Here is an 8533-nt window from a genome sequence, read left to right as displayed (position 1 = left end):
ATTTCTCCCAATTCAGCACGAGGTTCATTTCTTCACATCTTTTCAATATCTTCTCCAGGTTGTTGAGACAGACTTTGTATGTTTGCCCATACACCGAGAAGTCGTTCATGAAAATTTCCATAGAATCTTTGAGATATTCAAAAAAGATGGCCATCATACACCTCTGGAAAGTGCTCGGCACATTGCATAAGCTGAACGACATGCGTCGAAATGCAAATGTTCCATACGGGCAGGAGAATGTGGTTCTCTCTTGATCTTCAGAAGCAATCATGATTTGGTTATAGCCGACATATCCATTCAAGAAGCAGTAGAAATCATTTCTAGCTAGGCGGTCTAGCATCTGGTCGATAAAAGGCAAAGGGAAATGATCCTTCTTTGTTGCTGCATTTAATTTTCGATAGTCCATGCAAATCTGCCATCCAGTGACGCTTCTTATTGGTATCAATTCGTTATTTGCGTTGGGGACTATCGTCATCCCTTCTTTCTTCGGCACGCATTGCACGGGGCTAACCCACGTGTTATTGGCTATTGGATAGATAATTCTCGCATCTAACCACTTTATTATCTCCTTCTTTATGACCTCCTTCATCGTAGGGTTGAGTCTGTATTGATGTTCGATCGATCCTTTGTGATTCTCTTCGAGACTAATCCTATGCATGCAGTATACGGGGCTGATTCCTCTAATGTCTACAAATGTCCAACCAATTTCTTTTACATACTTTCTTAGGATGCTTAGTAGCACATTCTCTTGATCTTCATTAAGTGCAGAGGAAATTATTACCAGTAGCTTTTCATTCTACCCCAGAAACGCATACTTCAGGTGGTTTGGAAGGGTCTTCAACTCTATTATTGGTGGTTGTTCCAAGGATGGTTTTGTTGTTTTTCTCTCTCCATTTGTTGTCAGTTTGTCTTCTTTGGATGCGATCATCTCATCTTCTTTGGTTGTCTTTTCTATGATCGCATTGCATGTTACTATGGATGCGGTTGCATCCTCATCTTCATTTTCATCTTCAGACTTTTCTTCTTCATTCAAACTTGGTTCATCATCGGATTCATTGAGATCTTCTTCATAAGGATATTTCATGGCTCGGATAATGTCAAACCTGAGCTTCTGTCATGCTCAGTGTGATCTATCATCTGTACACATCAATCTAGGCATGACCAGTGGATAGGAATGTTCGTCCCAATATGATGGGTACATCCTTGTCTACTTCATAGTCCAGGATGATGAAGTCTGCCGGCAATATAAATTTGTCGATTGTAAATAGAACAACCTTCACCTTCCCTTCTGGATGCACAAGGGATCTATCAGCTAATTGAAGAGTCACTGTCGTGGGCGCCAGCTACCCGACATTCAGCTGCTTGAAAATTAACAGGGGCATTAAGTTGATGTTGGCCCCGAGATCGCAAAGCGCTTGACCGATGTATAACCCTCCAATAGAGCAAGATATAGTGAAACTTCCAGGGTCGTGCATTTTCGATGGGATTATGGATTTTGAACTTTGCGTCAATGCCAACGTTGCAAACTTACCAGTGATTTTCTTCGTCATCACCATATCCTTCAGAAACTTGGGCATCTGTTCAATCACTTCAGTGAACGAAATGTTAATATGCAACTGTTTTAGCATATCCATGAAGCGTTGATACTGTACCTCATCATTTTTCCTCTTTTTGAGTCTCTGAGGGAATGGTGGCAGCTATATTCTCACGATCCCCTGCTCTTTCGGCTTCGAGGTGGATGCAATCTCTGGTTCCATCGCCGTCTTTTCTTCTGTTTCTCCTCGAGTCAATGCAATCTCCGGTTCCATTTCAATTGGAGCAATCCGTCTAGGCTCCTTCTCCTCTGCCACAGTTCTTCTGCTCTACAACGTCACAATTTGACATTGCTATTTTCCCGTACCCCCTGGGTTGCCCGGGAGCTCTGTTGAACTCGGCAATGCCCCTTGCGGTCTATTATTGAGTTCGCCCGCAATCTGGCCTATTTGAATTTCCAGGTTGCGAATAGACGTCGCTTGATTTTGAAGCACTGTTTCATTTTTTTTCAATATATTGCTTCAACAAACTCTCCAAAGATGAAGATTGTGGCACCTGCGAACTGCTGGCTTGGTTTTGTACTTGACCTTTGTTTGCGGGAAAAATCCTTGTGGCCCTCCATTTTGCACCACTGATTGAAAATTTTTTTGTTGATTTTTCCACACGAATTTAGGGTGGTTTCTCCACCCAGGGTTGTACTGTTGGAAAATGGATTATTCTTCACAAAATAGACTGACTGTGGGTTTTCTGAGCATTTCTCCATTAGATGGCTTCACCGCAAGTAGCACAACTTGCGATCGTCTTGTTGATTGCATTGACTTGCCCACTATGCGTTTCTAGGCTACTGATTGTGATTCCTTGTATCAAATTCATCATCGTAGTCATTTGGTTCTGAAGGGATGCGATGGCCCCGTTATTCACATTACTATCCTTGATTCTCAATCTTTGATCACTTTCTCTCCAGTCTTCATGATTTTTAGAAATGTGATCAAGGATATTCCTGGCCTCATCATAAGTTTTATCAAGTAAACCTCCAATTGCTGCCGCGTTGGCAGCCGTCTGCGATGTAGGGTTCAATCAGTGGTAGAAAATTTCCATCTGTAAGCAATCTGGTAAGCCATTATGTGGACAATATCTTACCAGCCTCTTAAACCTCGCCCAGGAATCACTGAGCGATTCGTCAATATCTTGTTCAAAATTTGTGATTAGCTTCCTCCTTCTGGCATTCTCCGTTGGAAGGAAGTACTTCTTTATGAACTTCTCAACTACTTGTTCCCATGATGTAATCTCCCCTAGTTGAGAGAATAAGCCCATTTTCGTGCCTGGTCATACAACGAAAATGAAAACAATGTTAATCAAACCTCCTCAGCGGAGAAATTTGGGAACACAAACGTGTTATAGATCTCAATGAAACTTCGGAGGTGGACGTGCGGATGCTCGCCACGCCTATCGCTAAACTGTCCGATTGTTTGGATCATTTGCAGCATCACCAGTTTCATTTCGAACCTCGATCCGTCAAGAGCTTTCCTCATGATTCCTGGGGAGAAATCATATAGGTTGGGTGACGCATAGTCTCAAATGAGCCTATTGCGATTGTTCGCCAATAGGATTGGATTCGCCATGATATTATTTGCATTTAGTGCTCTATTTTCTTGTTGTTCCACCATGTTTGGATCTTTCTCTTGTTGTTGTTGATGGCGGCTGTCTCTTCTTCTTCTTCGGAACGTTCTCTCGATCTTTGAGTCGTAAATGGGCTAAGGATTTTGTCCTTCGCTCATACAATACCCTCTTCTTCCCTTACCTAAGGAGAAGTAGTGCACAGAGACGGAGAGTCTGCAAAGAAAATAAAAAAGTTACTGTTAGCACAATGTATTGCCAAAGTCCCTGGCAACGGTGCCAAAAACTTGTTGCGTGTTGTTCATGCGATGAAATAATGGTGTAGAATGTGATGGTGGAATATGCGTTGTGCAGGCAAGTTTTCTCAGCAAGATCCAAGTATAAATCCTACTGAGTTTCCTGGTAAGCCCAGGGTCGAACACAGAGACTAAGGAAACAGTATGCGATGGTAATTTTTTATTACTTTGCGGTAACAAATAAATTAATGCGTTGGTTGGTATGTTGTTTGAAGTATAAACTTTATGCAGCAGAGTTGAGAAACGAGTTAATAATACAAAAGATGCGATGAGTATGCAGGGGAATGGGTTGAGAATGGCTTTAGCTAACACTTCCTAAGATTGCGTTCATGTTATGCGATCGTGCTACATACATACAACATCAAATCCTCACTCAATGCAAATGCTATGGCTTCTAGTTTTAGAACGCATGCGATGTATGCAATGATGTCTATAGAACTTACATCTAAGCCTCTATTCTTGTCTATGCGATGATGAATAGCACACACATACACAAGGCGACTGCATACTACCATAACCTATCTCTAGGGTGCATGCGGTACATGTTGGGAAACAGAGCTTATCTCTAAGTCTCTATCTCTTGCTTATGCAGACCTAATCTTGCTTTCTCAAGTCTAGATTCTAACCTAGCTCTCTCAAGTCCTAAGTTCTTTCTTTAGACTCTCTTTCGAGTAGCTCTAAAGGGGTGATGGACGCAACATAAGACAAGATGATCACATGTAATGAAGATCCTAGGTCATGTCAGCTAAGTACTTCTCAACCCATTTGAAAGTTTAGTTACTCATGCGTATTGTGAAGAGAGTGAAATGCAAGTTCCATTCTATATACGAAATCGAGGTACAAAATGACAATGTCAAATAAAGATAAAGAGTCTGGTAGCAATTTCTTGCTTCCCAAGGCTTTTACACTGTTCTTCTCTACTCTGTTCAAAAGATATTCTTGCTCTCGCATGAGTCGGCCCTCTCTCTATTTTCCACGCTCCTTGGCACTCTTTCGAGCTAACCAGGACGATCTTCCGATGTCTCTTTCCTTCTCTCACTTTCGCCTTCTAAGTATAAGGAAACTAAGAATAAAGGCTAACTATCTTTTATATGGCTCAACTAGAATGATAAACCGAACTTCTTCAATGAAGGTGGCCTTCGGTTTTTGTAGAGCTTCAGGGTGAAGAGCTTTTTCTCTCAAATGATTGCACCGATGGGATGTCATTAATTCTCTGTCTGATGTGCCAAATATTGTCACCGAAAAGTTGAGTGTACTTGCTACAATGTCGTTAACGGCTTGTCAACTTAATTTCGAATCGACTGTCATCAGCTTTCTGTTCCATCGTGATTTATTAAGTTTTCACCTTGATGCACTGGCTCTATGCGGCCACCTTCTTGAGAAGATTTTCGTCAATGCAAACGATCACATAGTCTTGCGGTCCAATCTCTTAATGCGCTCAAGCTTTAATTTCTTTGGACCGCAATTCTGCCTTGCACCAATGCATTTTCTGCACAAAATATATAAGTTAACTGTTTTTAATGTGATGGACGCATGCGATCGCAATGTTGTAAACTTAATGCTTTTGGATGCAATTTTATATAGTTTTACCATCGAAATCCTTCATTGTTTGATATCTTTGCGCTATAATAACGTGCATTTCTGCCTGTTATCAATGCTTCATTGATCCTTTGGAGTACTTAAGAGAGTAGTCTAAAGACAAAATCTAGGCTTGAGAGAGTCGGATTAGATCGCATAAGCAAGAGTAGAGACTTAGAAATAAGTTTTATCTGCTGCATTCCAAATACATCGCATGCATCCTAGACATAGGAAATGTGTCATTATGCATTGAGAAATGTAGTGCTTAATATTTGTGTATAGCATGATCGCATGACTTGTAGAATATCTTAAGAAATACTAGCAAAACCTCTTCTCAACCCCTTTATCGCATATTTGTTACAACAACACCCTTTCTTCATTGTGCATTTAATTCCATCACATTAGAAAATCAAAGTTAAATCATCTTCTACTTCTTAATCACTATCGCAATAGGATCAGAGAGTCTATCGCATATCTATTTAGTAATCCCTGCATTCGATCCTGGACTTTTCAGGACCCTAAGAAGGCTTATACTTGGGCTTTGTTAGGAAAACTTGCATGATCATCGCATCTACACACCCTTTCATCGCATGATCAATCAACGCATCAAATCTCTTGTAAAACGAGTTCCTTCACCTCCAAGAATGTAGCATTTGAAACAAATACTTTATCTTCTTGGGGATCATAGAAAAATCCTCCCTTTGTTTCTTTTGGGTATCCTACAAAGAGACATAACTTTGAACGTCGTTCCAATTTCTTAGGATTTTGTATCAACATGTGTGTTGGACATCCCTAGACCCGAAAGTAATGTAAACTACCTTTACGTCCTTTCCATAACTCATATGGTGTTTCAAAAACACTTTTTTAGGGGACCATGTTTAGAATATATACCGCAGTTTGTACTGCATACCTCCAAAAGGATTGAGGTAACTGAGCAAAACTCATCATGGATCGAACCATGTCTAACAAGGTTCGGTTTCTCCTTTCTACAACATAGTTATGTTGTCGTGTTCCAGGTGCTGTGAGTTGGCATTGAATTCAATGATCTACTATATAGTTCTAGAACTGTAAATCCATATACTCACCACCTCGATCCGATCGAAGTTTTTTAATTCTTTTACCTAATAAGTTTTCTATTTCGGTCTTGAATTCCTTTAACTTTTCAAGAGTTTCAGACTTGTGACTTATTAAGTAATATAGCCATAGCTAGAATAGTCATCGATAAAACTGACAAAATATTTATATCCCCTTCATGCTCTTACATTCATTGAACCACAAAGGTCTGAATGTATAAGTTTCAGGGGTTCTTTGGCACGAAGAACTTTTCCAATAAAAGATATTTTAGTCATTTTTCCCTCAAGACATGACTCACAAGGAGGTAAAGAATTTTCTTCTAACAGATTTAGATGACCGTTTTTAATTAATCTCTCAATCCTATTGAGATTTATGTGACCAAGTATGAGATGCCAAAGAAAGGCTTAGGAGAATTTTTTTGTTTTTTATTTTGAGTTTCTGTCGTTTTAAACATCTCCATATTTAAAATGGCTTTTGCATCAGTTGGTTTTAACACATACATGTTATTTTCAAGTCTATCAGAACAAATATGAACACCTTTTGAAAAAACGAAATCTTCATTAACTTCAAAAGATACTTTATACATATTTTCAAGTAGACATGAAATGGAGATTAAGTTTCTTTTCATCTTTGGTACATAATATATATTTCTTAACAAGACAAAAGAATGTCAGAAAAAAAAAAAAAAACTTGATATCTCCCACTGCTTTTGCTGAAATGACTTCCCCCTTTCCCACCTTGAAAGTCATTTCATACTCTAAGAGTTGTTTCCAATAACTAGTTTTTTGTAGAAAAGTGCAAACATGGCTAGTGGCTCCTTAATCTAATATTCAGGTGGAGTGAGAATTTTCCACTAAACATGTTTCAAATACAAGTAAATCTGATTTGGTTTGCCTTTTTTGCTTTCTTCTCGGCCAAATACTTCGGGCAGTTCCGTTTCCAATGCCCGTCTTCTCCACAATGGAAACATTTTCCTTTCGCAGCCTTGCTTTTCTTTGCAGTGGGTTGTTTATTCCCTTTTCCTTTTTTCTTCATCTGTACACATTTTTCTTTAGATGAAGAAGGGGCAAACTTCTTTTTGTCAGCGGGTTTTTTTCCTGACGAAGAACAAGGGAAATTTATTTTGTCGTGAAACAAAATTTGCTTCACTCTCTTTCAAATTCATCATTGACTAATAAGTCTGTAGTTTGTTTAATAAAGTAGTCAAATTGTAACTTGTCTTATTCATTATGACATTAGTACAAAAGGTTAGGTAGCTCTTCGGAGGAGACTCTAATGTCGTACTAACTTAACTAGTTTTGTCTATGGTAGCTCTGTGAGCTTTAGCGACATTAAAATGAACCATCATGTCTAGAACATGTTCCTTGACATTGGTTCCATCTTTCATTCGCGAGTTATAAAAATATTTTATAGCCTCATGTCGAATAGAAGATGACGGTTGTCCGAACATATCCTATAATGATGTCATAATTTCACGAGCTGTGGGCATGGGTTCATGTTTCTTATTGAGCACATCGGATATGCTCGCTGATAACGGGTAGAAATGCACGTTATTGCAGTGCTAAATTATAAAACAATGTAGGATCACATTGATAAAAATGTACAATATTGCGTCTAAAAGCATTAAGTTCACAATATTACGATCGCATGCATCCATCACATTAAAACAGAACTTATGTAATTTTGTGCAGAATATGCGTTGACGCAAGGTGAAAAATGCGATCCAAAGAAATCAACAGCCGAGCGCATTAAGAGATTGCGTTAACGCAAGGCTATGCGATCATTTGCGCTCGTGAATATTTGCTCAAGAAGGTTGTCGTGCCAGAGCATCTTGGTGGGCACAAGTGGGTGAAAAGCATAATAAATCACGATGGGATAGAAAGATGATGACGGTCGATTCCGAATTAAGTTGACAAGCTATTAAGAACTACTGTAGCAAGTACACTCAACTTTTTGGTGACAAATATTTGGCGCATCAGATAGAAAATTAATGTCATCCAATCAGTGCAATCATAAGAGAGAAGAAGCCTTTCACCCCAAAGATCTATAAATACCAGAGGCCACCTTTAGTGAAGGAGTGCGACAGTTAGATATTTTTTCCCCTTTAGATAGAAGTAGCCTTGTTCTTAGTTTTCTTTTACTTAGAAGGCAGAAGCGAGTGAAGGGAGATTATATCGAGAGATTATTCCGGTGAACTTGGAAGATTGCCAGAAGCATAGAGATCAGAGAAAGGGCCAACTCCTATGGAAGCACCGGTGAACTTGGAAGAGTGCCAGAAGCATCGAGATCAGAGAGAGGGCCAACTCCTTGGAAGCAGGAACATCTTTTGAGCAGAATAGAGTTAACAGTGTAAAAGCCTTGGGAAGGGAATTGCTACCAGGCTCTCTACCCTTATCTTCCATTGTCATTTTGTACTCGGAACTTATCTATAGAAA

At 39.4% G+C, this 8533-nt stretch overlaps 1 non-coding gene across 1 annotated transcript; it reads left to right on the top strand.

The window, feature by feature from the left end:
• Positions 1-2647: 2647 nt before the first annotated feature.
• Positions 2648-2754, top strand: LOC120092258 (small nucleolar RNA R71). The gene has a single exon (XR_005485968.1). It is a non-coding gene; the product is annotated as a small nucleolar RNA R71 (small nucleolar RNA).
• The last annotated feature ends 5779 nt before the right edge of the window (positions 2755-8533 follow it).

Source organism: Benincasa hispida, chromosome 11 (genome assembly GCF_027475165.1).
Source record: "Benincasa hispida cultivar pf3 chromosome 11, pf3_genome.v1.1, whole genome shotgun sequence".
Lineage (NCBI taxonomy): Eukaryota > Viridiplantae > Streptophyta > Magnoliopsida > Cucurbitales > Cucurbitaceae > Benincasa > Benincasa hispida.
This window is presented reverse-complemented; position numbering and strand designations above follow the sequence as displayed.